Here is a 14,749-nt window from a genome sequence, read left to right on the forward strand (position 1 = left end):
GAAATGCAAAATGATAGGAGATAGGGGGTGGGATGAAGCTAAGAGCTGGAAAGGTGATTGGCGAAAGTGATACAGAGCTGGAGAAGGGAAAGGATCATGGGACGGGAGGCCTCAGGAGAAAGAAAGGGGGAGGGGAAAGCACCAGAGGGAGGATGGGGTGAGAAGGGGAGGAGGGTCGTTAACAGAAGTTAGAGAAGTCAATGTTCATGCCATCAGGTTGGAGGCTACCCAGCCAGTATATAAGGTGTTGTTCCTCCAACCTGAATGTGGCTTCATCTTGACAGTAGAGGAGGCCATGGATAGACATATCAGAATGGGAATGGGACGTGGAATTAAAATGTGTGGCCATTGGGAGATCCTGCTTTTTCTGGCGGACTGAGTGTAGGTGTTCCATGAAACGGTCTCCCAGTCTGCGTTGTTATGAAACCCCGTAACTGGGTCACTTACCAGCAAAGATAGAGAGATCTGTTGAAGTCTGATGGTACTATTTTTAAAAGTATTTATTAATAAAGGGGCACAAAAATAAGATTAATGCAAACATACAGATTATATATTTCGTCAATACTAAATCTAAAGCGCGGGTATGATAATAACCAATAAAAATAGCTCTATTGTTGTCTAGGGGTTAATGTATTGTCCGATGGAAATATAACAGTCACTGTTAGTTCGTTCAAGCTGCAGCATTTTTAGGTTTAAGAGCGAGGCGGTTTAAACTTGCCCAGGTCTTTTATGATGCCAATCCATTGAGTCAGGGGAGTGGGTTTCCCCGTTGTTAGCTAAAAGCCGTTTTCTGTGGTTCCAGCCACCAGTTCCAGCAACGGAACTGAATGCACGTGGCCTCCTTCAGATGACTTACTGCTATTACGTGGTCGCTTAACGTTTCTTCTGGTGCGTCTGAGGGGCTGTTCCTACAGATCCTCTTTTATCCTGACTCGCAGGGTCATAGATGTCAATCAGGTTGGGGGTGATGCAATCTCTCCCCCAACCAGCCCACTTTGCCTGAGGGCATTCATGTAGTACAGTCTCCAATCCACAACTTTGTCTTCCGGAGACAATGGCCATGTCCCGTAGCTTTACATCGCCGGGGAAACGAGACATTCTGCATGTCTCTCTCTCATTTCCTGGGCCCCTTGACCCAACCCAACAGTGATCTTGCGATTCTCACAAAGGAGGGGGCTACCCCGCACCCTTCGGCCCCTCAGAGCTGTGGTACATTCATAACAGCGTCGGGTCTCACCAATATATAAAACGCCACACCGGGAGCACCAGACGCAGTATACCAAACCAGCTGACTCACGGGTGAAGTGTCGCCTCACCTGGAAGGACTGTCTGGGGCCCTGAATGGTTGTGAGGGAGGAAGTGTAATGGCAGGTGTAGCACGTGTTCCGTTTACAATGATAAGTGCCAGGAGGGAGATCGGTGGGAAGGGATGGGGGGGGACGAGCGGACAAGGGAGTCGCGTAGGGAGCGATCCCTGCATAAAGCAGAAAGGGTGGGGGGAGGGAAAAATGTGTTTGGTAGTGGGATCCCATTGGAGGTGGTGGAAGTTACAGAGAATTATACGTTGGACCCGGAGGCTGGTGGGGTGATAGGTAAGGACAAGGGGAACCCTATCCCGAGTGGGGTGGCGGGTGGATGGGGTGAGGGCAGATGTGTGGGAAATGGGAGAGATGCGTTTGAGTTGCGGGAAATGGGAGAGATGCGTTTTGAGTGTGGGAAATGGGAGAGATGCTACTTTTTACTTTTTACTTTTTGTTCTCCTTACCAAGATCTTAACAAACCCAGTTTTTCAAGAATTTATGGGATGCTATTAATCTGAGGTTTGTTTACAACATTATAATAAAATCTTTCTTTTACCTCCAAATTAGTTTAAGTAAATCAGAGTCAGACTCAGGTTGGCTATCACTGATGTGTCATAACATTTGTTGTTTTGTGGATGTTGCATAGTGTAAGATATAAAACTTACTTTAAGCAAAAATAAATAAATAGTTTGAAAGAGGAATAATTAACTTGTGTACATGGGTTTGTGGGCCATTCAGGAATTCGATGGTGGAGGGGAAGAAGCTGTTCCAAAATGCTGAGTGGGAGACTTCAGGCTCCTGTGCCTCCTCCCTGATGGTAGTAATGAGAGATGGGCATGTCCTGGGTGGTGAGGGTCTTTAATGATTGATGTCATCTTCAAGTGACACGACTAGCATTGCACATTCAAAAATTTGGTATTTCTTCCAAAGGTTTCATTTAATTCAAGTTCAGATTATACTAAACAGCTAAAAGATAGAAGTGGTTTATTTTGATACTTGTTTGTTGGAGACATAGAAATTTTGTTTGAGGCACACCAACAGCTTTTGCAATACTCAGTCTAGATTGTATGTTGGTTTTTGCTTACACAGTATAGTATGCTCTGAAAGGAAGGTTGGCCTGTTCACTCTGTTCAACTGAAAGAACCTGTGAAAGTATTTGTTAGGTAAACAGCATACAAGTTTTTTTTGTGTGAAGTAGATAACAGTGTTGGGCTTTATTTGCTATGAACTCAGAAAAAGCAAATTAGAAGATTTCTCAGAACTTTATTTGTGTGGATATTAAAAGCAGGATTTTGGACTCATTGTGTAATAGAAAAGTACAGTACAGAAATAGGCCTTTTGGCTGTACCAATTGCTGCTGACCTGCACCAGGATCATAGCCCTCCATACCCCTACCATCCATGTAACCCCAAACTTCACTTAAACAGTGAAATTGAGCTTGAATGCACCATTTCTGCTGTCAGCTCATTCCACACTCTTACAACCCTCTGAGTGAAAAAAGTTCTCCTTCATGTTCCCTTAAACTTCTCACTTTTCACTCTTAACCCATGACTTTCAGTTGTAGACCCACCCAACCTCAGCGGAAAAAGCCTGCTTGTATTTACCCTATCTATACACCTTATAATTTTGAATACCTCTATCAAATCTCCTCTCAATCTTCTACCTTCTACGGAATAAAATCCCAACTTAGTCAATCTTTCCTTATAACTCAGGTCTTTCAGTCCCAGCAACATCCTTGTAAATTTTCTCTGCACTCTTTCATCCTTACTTGCATCTTCCCTGAGGCAGGTGACCGAAACTACACACAATACTCCATATTAGGCCTCACCAAAGTCTTATACAACTTCAACATATTCCCAGATCCCTTTGTTCTACTGCACTCCTCAATGCTCTATCATTCACTGTGTAAGACTTACCCCAGTTGGTTCTATCAAAGAGCAAAACCCCATGATTATCTGCATTAAATTCCATCTGCCATTTTTCCAGCTGGTCCAGATCGCGTTGCAAGCCATGATAGTCTTCCTTACTGTCTACTACAATCCCAATCTTGGTGTCATCCGCAAATTTGTTGATCCAGTTAACCACATTATCATCCAGATCATTAATAAAGATGACAAACAACAATGGACCAGGCACTGATCTGTATGGCACACCACTAGTCACAGGCCTCTAGTCAGAGAGGCAACCATCCACTACTACTCTCAGGCTTCTCCCACAAGGCCAACGTCTAATCCAGTTTACTACCTCAGCTTGAATGCTGAGTGACTGAACATTCTTGACCAACCTCCCATGTGGGACCTTGTCAAATGCATTACTAACATCCATGTAGATAACATCCACTGCCTTGCTTTCATTCACTTTCCTGGTAATTTCCTCAAAAAGCTCTGTAAGATTGGTTAGGCATGCACAAAGCCATGCTGAATATACTTAATCAGTCCATGTCAACCCAAAACTTATATATCCGAACCCTTAGAATACCATCCAAAAACTTTCACACAACTGATATCAAACCTATAATTTCCTGGTTTGTATTTAGAGCCGTTCTTAGACAGCGGAACAACACTGGCTATCCTCCAATCCTCTTGTACCTCTTCTGTCGCTAAGGATGATTTAAATATCTCTGCTAAGGCCCCAGCAATTTCTGCACTTGCCTTAGCTGTCCAAATGAAATTTTGTCAGGCCCTGGGGACTTATCTAGTCTGATTTATCTCAGGACAGCAAACATCTCCTCTGTAATCTGTCTAGGGTCCATGAAGCTGATGCCACTTTGCCTCACTTCTATAGACTCTGGGCCCATCTCCTGAGTAAATAAAAAATATTTATTAAAGATTTCCCCATCTCTTTTGGTTCTACACATGGATTACCATTCTGATCTTTCAGAGGACCAATTGTGTCCTTCACCATCCTTTTGCTCTTAACATACCTGTAGGATCCCTTTGGATTCTCCTTCACCTTGTCTGTTTGGGCAACTTCATGCCTTCTTTTAGCCTTCCTGATTTCTTTCTCAAGTGTTTACTTATATTCCATAAGCACCTCATTTCTTCTTACCTGCGTATACCTGCTATACAGCTACTTTTTTTTCTTAACCAGGGCCTCTATATTGCTTGAAAACCAAGATTCACTACACCTGTTACCTTTACCTTTTATTCTGGCAGGCACACTCAAGCTTTGTACACTCAAAATTTCACTTTTGAATGCCTCCCACCTACCAAAAGTACACCTTTGCCAGAAAACAGCCCGTCCCAATCCACACTTGCCAGATCCTTTCTGAAACCATCGAAATTGGCCTTTCTCCAAACTCAACCCACTAAACAGACGTCTTTTTGCATATTTACTTTGAAGCTAATGCTAAGGTGATCACTAGATATAGAGTGTTCCCCTACACAAACTTCTGTCACTGCCCTTTCTCATTACCTAATAGCAGATCAAGTATCGCGCAATCTCTTATTGGAACATCTACATGATGATTAAAGAAACTTTCTGGAACACATATGACAACCTCTATCTGATCTAGCCCTTTTATAGTATGGGAGTCCCAGTCAATATGTGGAAAGTTTTTTTTTAAAAAAAGCTATGTTTATCAGGTGTATGAGGTGTTTAAAAACAAGCCAACTTATGAAACAAATCAGAGACAGTTTCAGTTAGCCATTCTATAACAGAGCATTCACTAAAATTGAGGACATGCTGCACCTGTATCTAGTATCTACTTACAATACCTCCAGGTGGTTCAGCAGCAACTATCAGGTGTTCACTATCCTTTCTAGCTAACAATGTCACTCCTTGTGTTCGAACTTCTTGCCCAAAATCATTCTACCTGTATCTTCAACAGAAAGATTGCAGTGATCTTGAAGGCCTTTCATCATCAGGTATTTTGGGATGGGACGTATAATAAATGCTGGAACTGTCACCAAAGCCCAGGTCCTAATACGTATAAAAAGATTTCAACTCAAGTAGAGCTCTCCCTGCAAATCTGAAAAAAAAGCATTTGGGAGGACAGCTGTAGATACTTCAAACAAATTGGAAATGTTGAAGTGTCTAGGATTTCTTGTAGCTTCGGTCATATCTTCATGATTGCTCTTTTGTGCGGCAGATGAATTGGAAGTATTCTGAAGAGCCGGAGTTCCCGACAGCATTTTGATCACACAGAATAACTTCTGCAATACTCTTTGAATTGCAACATGGTTGAAGTTGCAGCTTTAATGCACATTTATATTTGGAAGAGGCATCAAGGCAGATCAAAAGATTTTAAACCAGATCAATTTATTTTAAATAGCTCCCTGCAATTAGCTTTGCGTCTGGAACATGTGGCAAATTCACTGTGGTATAATACGACACGAAAGTGTCTCAAGTAATTGAAGAAAGCATTAGGCTCACTGAGAGCCTGTATTCATACAAATGCAAAAATTACCCCTGAAGTTCAGCACTCAATAAAGAAGTTGTCCATATGAAACAGGCTCTGTAAAGGCATAGCTCAGTCAGTTAATTACTTACTCTTAAAGACACACTAATTAGCTTGACACATCTTTATGACGTTCTGAGAGAGCATACTAAAAGTGTGCGAGAGTAATGGCAACAGTTGTCCTTGGGTCCTTACATTCATATCCATTGCTACCATTGCTGGCAATATTGAACATAGAATAGTACAGCACGGTACAGGCCATTCGGCTCACAATGTTGTGCTGACCCTTAAACCCTGCCTCCCATATATCCCTCTCGCCCTAAATTCCTCCATATACCTGTCTAGTAGTCTCTTAAATTTCTCTAGTGTATCTGCCTCCACCACTGACTCAGGCAGTGCATTCCACGCACCAACCACTCTTCGAGTAAAAAACCTTCCTCTAATTGTCATGGTCCTGTCCGTGATGTCCGCATTCCGGTTCACAGTCCAGTGATCTACTCCTTATTCCAGGTTTTCCTGCTTTCCCTTTTTCCATTGGGTGCCTTAATTGAGGCACCTGATTCTCATTTTGGGCTGGCACATAAATACCTCTCAAACAATGGATTCCCTGCTGGACTGTTCCCTTTGCCTGCATCCCTGTCACGTTCAACTGCTAGAGTGAGACTGGAGCCTTGCCACGCCAAGATAAGATAAGGAACTATCTATTGTTGAGTTTGGAACTATCTCTTTGTGTCCCTGTGTTTAGTGTCTGTGACAAAGAATAGTCCTGGGTCTCGGTCCTGTTCCCAAGGAGGGGTCTGTGCTCCAAGTTCCAAGTGCCATGTTCCAGTCCTGTCCAGGTCAGGGCTTGGTGTTCTCATCCTGTCCATGTGCCTCACCCAGCTCAGAAGTACCTTGCCCAGCCTGGTCCTGTGCTGGATCATCCCCATCTGAATCCTTGACCGTTTACCTCAGCAGTCATCCTGGCCCTGCATCCTAGAAAGGGTCCTGGCCCTGTGCTGCAAGGGAGAGTCCTGGCTCTGTACCCGAGACCCTAACCAAACTGAGTCCAAGAGCCTTGTCCTGCCCTGGAGTACCCTGTCCAGTCCATGTCCAAGTCCAAGTCCAGGTGCTGTGTTCCAGCCCTGTCCAAATCTCAGCTTTGTGTCCTCATCTAGTTCTGGTACCTTGCCCAGCCCGGTGCTGGAGATTCCTTGTCCTGTACTGGAGTCCTTCATCCTGTCCAATAGCAATGTCCTGTCCTTGCCAAGATCCTAGTCCCGAGTCCTAGCCTAGACCACGGTTCTGGGTCCTTGTCCAGAGTCTGGTTTCAGAGTCATGAGTTCTTAGTCCAGGATCCTTGTTCCTATTTCCATGTTCAGGTCCTGTGCTTCTACCCCAAGTCCTAGCCAGGGCCCTGAATCCTAGTCTCGTCCTGAGCCTGTGTCAAAGTCCAGTGCCGGTTCTTCCCTTGCTTTCTTGACAAACCTAGTCCTGTTCCTAGTACTTCAGTGTCTATGTCTTGCATCTGGGTCCTCCATCAATACCCACCTTGTAACACTAATATCCCCCTTGAACTTCCCATCCCTTACCTTAATGCCATGCTCTCTTGTATTGAGTAGTGGTGCCCTGGGGAAGAGGCGCTGGCTGTCCACTCCACCTATTCATCTTAATATCTTGTATACCTCTATCATGTCTTCTCTCCTCCTCCCCCTCCTCTCCAAAGAGTAAAGCCTTAGCTCCCTTAATCTCTGATCATAATGCATATCCTCTAAACCAGGCAGCATCCTGGTAAATCTCCCCTATACCCTTCCCAATGCTTCCACATCCTTCCTATAGTGAGGTGACCAGAACAGGACACAGTACTCCAAGCGTGTCCTAACCAGAGTTTTATAGAGCTGCATCATTACCCTGCAACTCTTTAACTCTGTCCCTCAACTTGTGAAAGCTAACACCCCATAAGCTTTCTTGACTACCCTATCTACCTTGGAGGCAACTTTCAGGGATCTGTGAACATGTACCCCCAGATCCCTCTGCTCTTCCACACTACCAAGTATCCTGCCATTTACTTTGTACTCTGGCTGGAGTTTGTCCTTCCAAAGTGTACCACTTCACATTTCTCTGGGTTGAACTCCATCTGCCACTTCTTAGCCCACTTTTGCATCGTATCAATGTCTCTCTGCAGTCTTCAACAATCTTCTACACTATCCACAACACCACCAACCTTTGTGTCGTCTGCAAATTTGCCAACCCACCCTTCTACCCCCACATCCAGGTCATTAATAAAAATCATGGAAAGTAGAGGTTCCAGAACAGATCCTTGTTGGACACCACTAGTCACAACCCTCCAATCTGAATGTACTCCCTCCACCATGACCCTCTGCTTTCTGTAGGCAAGCCAATTCTGAATCCACCTGGCCAAACTTCCCTGGATTCCATGCTTTCTGATAAGCCTACTGCGTGGAACCTTGTCAAATGCCTTACTAAAATCCATGTAGATCACATCCACTGCACTACCCTCATCTATATGCCTGGTCACCTCCTCAAAAAACTCTATCAGGCTTGTTAGGCATGATCTGCCCTTCACAAAGCCATGCTGACTGTCCCTGATCAGACCATGATTCTCTAAATGCCCATAGATCCTATCTCTAAAAATCTTTTCCAACAGCTTTCTCACCATAAACATAAGGCTCACTGGTCTATAATTACCTGGACTATACCTACTACCTTTTTTGAACAAGGGGACAACATTCGCCTCCGTCCAATCCTCCGGTACCATTCCCATGGACGATGAGGTCATAAAGATCCTAACCAAGGCTCAGCAATCTCTTCCCTTGCCTCATGGAGCAGACTGGGGAATATTCCATCAGGTCCCGGGGACATACCTGTCCTAATGTATTTTAAGAACTCCAACACCACCTCTCCCTTGATATCAACATGCTCCAGAACATCAACCTCACTCATATTATCCTCACTGTCATCAAGTTCCCCCTCATTAGTGAATATCGAAGAGAAGTATTCATTGAGGACTTTGCTCACTTTCACAGCCTCCAGGCACATCTTCCCACCTTTATCTCTAATCGGTCCTACCCTCACTCCTGTCATCCTTTTGTTCTTCACATAATTGAAGATTATAGAGCTAAGAGAAAACCTGGACCATGAAAGTGGGGGATTTGGTGAAAGTGATCTTCCTTTGAAATCCTTTGCTTCGTTTAAAAATCACATCCTACCCAGTGTCCAAACAACACATACAAAATGCTGGTGGAACACACCAGGCCAGGCAGCATCTATAAGGAGAAGCACTGTCGACTTTTCGGGCAGAGACCCTTCGTCTCAAAACGTCGACAGTGCCTCTCCTTATAGATGCTGCCTGGCTTGCTGTGTTCCACCAGCATTTTGTGTGTGTTGTTTGAATTTCCAGCATCTGCAGATTTCCTTGTGTCTACTACCCAGTCTCCATGTGGTTTTGTCTGTCTGCACAGCTATGCCCAGTAGTCACTTTATTAGGTACTGTGGCAACCCACTTCCCAGTGCACTCGAACCGGCTCACAAAGTGGCGCGTGCCGGCATAGAGGCAGGTCCCAAAGTGGGTGCCAAGCCTGCTTCACCAGCAAGGGGAAAAGCCTGTGTGCGGGACAGGACTGTGAATACTTGCCCCCTACAGCAATCCCGCCCGGGGAGGGCATGATCAGGAAGGCTTTAAAGCGACGCTGCGAAGTTTGAATAAATCTCTTTTGCGACTGCAACTCACTGACTCCGTGTCATTATTGCAGTGCTGCGTGTAGCACACCGCTACAATTGGTGACCCCGACAGCCCAAATGATATTTGGACCGGAGATGAACGACGCCACATCTGTTCACGCAGTTTCGTTAAAACTGCCAAGCTTCTGGACGCTGTGACCTCACCTATGGTTCCAGCAAGCAGAAGCTCCCAATTCCACATTCGGCAGATAACCTCGGATGCCACACGTTACTATTACGTAGTAAGCTCCCTCGACCAGGAGACAGCCGCCCAGGTTGAGGAGTTCATACAATCGCCCCCAGTGGACGGCAAGTACACAGAATTCAAAGCCCTGTCCATGAGGACTTACGCACTCTCACGGCACGAGCGAGCTGCCCGCTTACTGCACCTGGATGGTTTGGGGGACAGGCCACCGTCGGCTTTGATGAACGAGATGCTGTCCCTGGCTGGAGGTCACAAGCCCTGCCTCATGTTTGAGCAGACATTCCTGGAGCATCTGCCCAAGGACATATGCCTGCTGCTGTCTGGCGCGGATTTCAGAGACCCCCGGAAGGTGGCAGCCCAGGCGGACTTGCTGTGGAAAGCCAAGGAGGAGAGTGGGGCGTCCGTCGTACAGATCACCAGGCCACGCTCCCAGCAGCAGACCAGACCAGGCCCCGCAGCAGAGCCCTCTAGCCCCAGAGGCAGGGGTGAGGAGACCAACGAACAATGGTGCTTCTACCACCAGCGGTGGGGCGCAGAAGCCCGCCACTGTAGCCCGCCCTGCAAGTTCCCGGAAAGCATCAGGGCCAGCCGCCACTGATGGCTATGGCTGCTGGCCATTGGGATAGCCTCCTGTATGTGTGGGACAAGCGGTCGGGACGCTGTTTTTTGGTCGACACCGGAGCCGAGATCAGCGTCTTACCTACGACAAGTTACGACACCCACAACAAAGAACTGGGTCCCACCCTGAGGGCCGCGAACGGCAGCACAATAAGGACCTACACCACCCGTACGGTGCGGCTACAGTTCGGCTCCAGCCGGTTTACGTGGGACTTCACACTGGCCGTTGTAGCCCAACCGCTCCTGGGAGCAGATTTTTTGCGAGCTCACAGCCTACTGGTCAACCTGCCCAGGAAGAGACTGGTCCACACCGAGACCTTTCAAGTGTTCTCCCTGGGTGAAGCCCAGTTGCCAGCCCCACACCTAGACACCCTGTCAGACAACAATTTCACCAGAGTCCTGGCGGATTTCCCATCGGTTTTGGCACCGCAGTTCACAGCAGCCATGCCCAGACATGATGTACAGCACCACATCCCGACACACGGACCACCCCTCCATGCCTGTGCTTGAAGGCTTCCCCCGGACAAGCTCAGGCTGGCGAAGGAAAAGTTCAAGAGGATGGAGGAATTGGGGATCATCCGGCGGTCCGACAGCCCATGGGCCTCCCCCCTGCACATGGTGCCCAAAGCGACAGGGGGCTGGAGACCATCCGGCGACTACCACAGGCTGAACGAGGCTACCACACCGGACCGCTACCCTGTGCCGCACATTCAGGACTTTGCAGCAAACCTGCACGGTGCACTGATCTTCTCCAAGGTAGACCTCATCCGGGGATACCATCAAATCCCGATGCATCCGGACGACATCCCCAAAATGGCACTCATCACTCCTTTCGGCCTTTTCCAGTTCCTCCGCATGCCGTTCGGCCTAAAGAATGCCACACAGACTTTTCAGCGATTAATGGACGCGGTGGGATGCGACCTGGACTTCACTTTCATCTATTTGGATGACATCCTCGTAGCCAGCAGCAGTCGTCAGGAGCATCTGTCCCACCTCCGTCAACTCTACGCCCGACTGAATGAATACGGCCTGACAATCAACCCGGCCAAATGCCAGTTCGGGCTCGACACCATCAACTTCCTGGGCCACGGGATTACTAAAGACGGGGCAGACCCTCTGCCCACCAAGGTAGATGCGGTCCGCCACTTCCCCCGACCCAACACACTCAAAGGCCTTCAGGAATTCGTGGGTATGGTGAATTTCTACCACTGCTTCCTCCCGGCAAGGACACTACCTGGGATGAGGAGTCCGCCGCAGCTTTCATTAAAACCAAAGAAGCCTTGGCAAATGCCATGATGCTAGAGCACCCCAGAACAGACGTCCCTACCGCCCTCACAGTGGACGCATCCAACATAGCAGTCGGTGGAGTGCTGGAACAACTCATCGAGGGTCGCTGGCAACCCCTGGCGTTTTTCAGCAAACACCTATGACCACCCGAACTCAAATACAGTGCTTTCGACCGGGAACTGTTGGCACTATACCTGGCAATCCGGTGTTAAAGGTACTTCTTAGAAGGTAGGCCCTGCACCGTGTTCACGGACCACAAACTGCTTACCTTTGCGTTCATGAAAGCATCGGACCCCGGTCGTCCCGCCAGCAGCGACATCTGTCCGACATCTTCCAATACACGACGGATGTCCGGCAAGTCTCGGGAAAGGACAATGTTGTGGCGGACGCCCTCTCCCACCCTAACATCCAAGCCCTGTCCCAGGGGGTAGATTATGAAGCACTAGTGGAGGCGCAGCAGGCAGACGAGGAGATCCCTAGTTACAGGACTGCAGTCTCCGGTTTGCAGCTCCAGGACCTCCCCGTAGGCCCAGGTGAGAGGACCCTACTCTGTGACGTCACCACCGGCCAACCCCGTCCCGTCGTCCCGGCAGCCTGGCGGCAGCGCGTTTTCAACTCCATTCACAACTTAGCGCACCCGTCCATTAGGACAACCATCTGGATGGTAGCCAACAGGTTCGTTTGGCACGGTCTCTGCAAGCAGGTCAGTGAATGGGCCAAAATGTGCATGCACTGCCAAATGGCCAAGGTGCAGCGGCACACCAAAGCTCTGCTGCAGCAGTTCCACCCCACCTGCCGGCGTTTCAACCACATTTGTGTGGATATCGTGGGCCCCCTGCCAGTGTCACGAGGAGCATGGCACCTCTTGACTATCGTGGACCGGTTCACAAGATGGCCAGAGGCGGTCCCGCTCACCGACACTACCACTGAATCCTGCGCCCGGGCGCTGATTGCCACCTGGGTATCTCGTTTTGGTGTACCGGCCCACATTACCTCCGACAGAGGCACCCAGTTCACCTCCAGCCTGTGGTCAGCTATGGCCAGCCTGTTGGGAACGCAGCTACACCATACTATTGCCTACCACCCACAGTCGAACGGACTAGTGGAGCGTTTCCACCATCACCTGAAGTCGGCCCTCATGGCCCACCTCAAAGGGTCCTGGGTCCTGCACGAAATTCGCACGGTGCCCAAAGACGATCTGTACGCCTCGTCGGCTGAGTTGGTGTACGCCGCACCCCTGGTCATCCCAGGAGAGTTCATACCAGCCTCAAGGGGGCAAGAGGAAGAACCCGCAGCAGTCCTGGGTAGATTACACGAGAGGCTCGGTGACCTGGCCCCCCATACCCAGTTCACAGCATGGGCAGAACCCAACCTGTGTACCCAAAGACCTGCTGCGCTGTAAGTTCGTTTTTGTATGACGGGGCGGACATTGGGCACTGCTACAGCAGCCCTACGAGGGGACATTTATGGTGATCAGAAACAACCAGCTCCACATTCGTGCTGGACATTGGGGGGAAAGAGGAGGTTTTCATGGTGTACTGACTCAAATCAGCCCATGTGGACTTGGCGCAGCAGGTCGAGATTCAGGCACCGCGGTGCAGAGGCAGACCTCCCAAACAGGGTCCGACCCAGACTGTGGACATTAGGGGGTGTATCGCCGGTTTGGGGGGTGGGGGGGAGTTATGTGGCGACCCACTTCCCAACGCACTCGAACCGGCTCACAAAGGGGCATGCGTTGGCATTGAGGCCAGGCCCAAAGAGGGCGCCAAGCCTGCTTCACCAGCAAGGGGAAAAGCCCGCGCGCGGGACAGGACTGTGAGTACGCACCCCCTACAGCATTCCCGCCCGGGGAGGGCGTGATCAGAAAGGCTTTAAAGCAAAGTCTGAATAAATCTCTTTTGCAACTGCAGCTCACCGACTCCGTGTCGTTATTGCAGCGCTGCGTGTAGCACACCGCTACAGTACCTCCTTTACATTATAAAGTGGCCATTGAGTGTATGTCCATGGTCTTCTGACGCTGTGGCCCAGTCATTTCAAGGTTTGGCATGTGTGTTCAGAGATGCTGTTCTGCACACCACTGTTGCATTGTGGCTATCTGAGTTACTGTCACCTTCCTGTCAGCTTGAACTAGTCTGGCCATTCTCCTCTGACCCCTCTCATTAACAAGGCATTTTTGCCCACTGCTCACTGGATGCTTTTTGCTTTTTGCGCCATTCCCTGTAAACTCTAGAGAATGTTGTGCATGAAAATCCCAGGAAATCAGCAGTTTCTAAGATACTCAACTCACCCCGTATGGCATCAAAGTCACTTAGGTTACATTTCTTCCCCATTCTGATGCTTGATCTGAACAACAATTGAACCCCTTGACCATGTCTGCAGCTTTTATGCATGCACTGAGGTGCTGCCAAGTGATTTACATTAATGAGCAGTTGTGCAGGTGTACCTAGCAAAGTGGCCATGTGGAGCAAGCTGCAGTGTGGTGACTGCACTCAAAACCGGAGAATTACATTGGTAGAAAACTATAAACAAGTTTTGAGTTCTATTGTATAACAACACAACATGAATAATCTGACACTCTATTCTGGCATGTAGCATTGATTTTTGGCCTTTGAATTTTGTGAAATTGAAAAACATTGTGAGTAATAGCCGTTGGACAGGTTATTATGTATGGTTGTGGGACTGCTTTCTAGTAGTGAAAGGCAGCAGGTCATTGACAAGTGACGCTGTCTAACTAACCCTCACCACTCTCAAAGTGTAGCCAAAGTGTCCTGTACACAGTCTGCAGCTCCTCTCTCTTGCTGTTCTGTGTGATTTGCCTGCTCCTTCAGATGTACATTTAGAGCTACTGCATATTACATTGTGAGGTGCTAAAACAAGCTACTCTCTTTCTTCACCACCTTTCAGACCAATACTGGGGTTCTCCGTAAAGCAGTCAGGGCATCTAAATGTACTTACAACATCCTGAAATCTTGCTCTTTAACACCTACAGTGGCTTCTTTTGTAGTGTTCCGATGCTCTGTTAATTGATTGTTCCCTGTGATTATACACCAGATTTTCCTTTGGGAGACTTTGCCTGCCAATGATCAATCTGATCTTTACATAGAACAGTACAGCACAGTACAGGCCCTTTGGCCCACAATATTGTGCTGACCCTCAAACCCTGCCTCCCATATAACCCCCACCTTAAATTCCTCCATATACCTGTCTAGTAGTCTCTTA

Source organism: Hypanus sabinus, chromosome 2, assembly GCF_030144855.1.
Source record: "Hypanus sabinus isolate sHypSab1 chromosome 2, sHypSab1.hap1, whole genome shotgun sequence".
NCBI classification, from domain to species: Eukaryota; Metazoa; Chordata; class Chondrichthyes; order Myliobatiformes; family Dasyatidae; genus Hypanus; species Hypanus sabinus.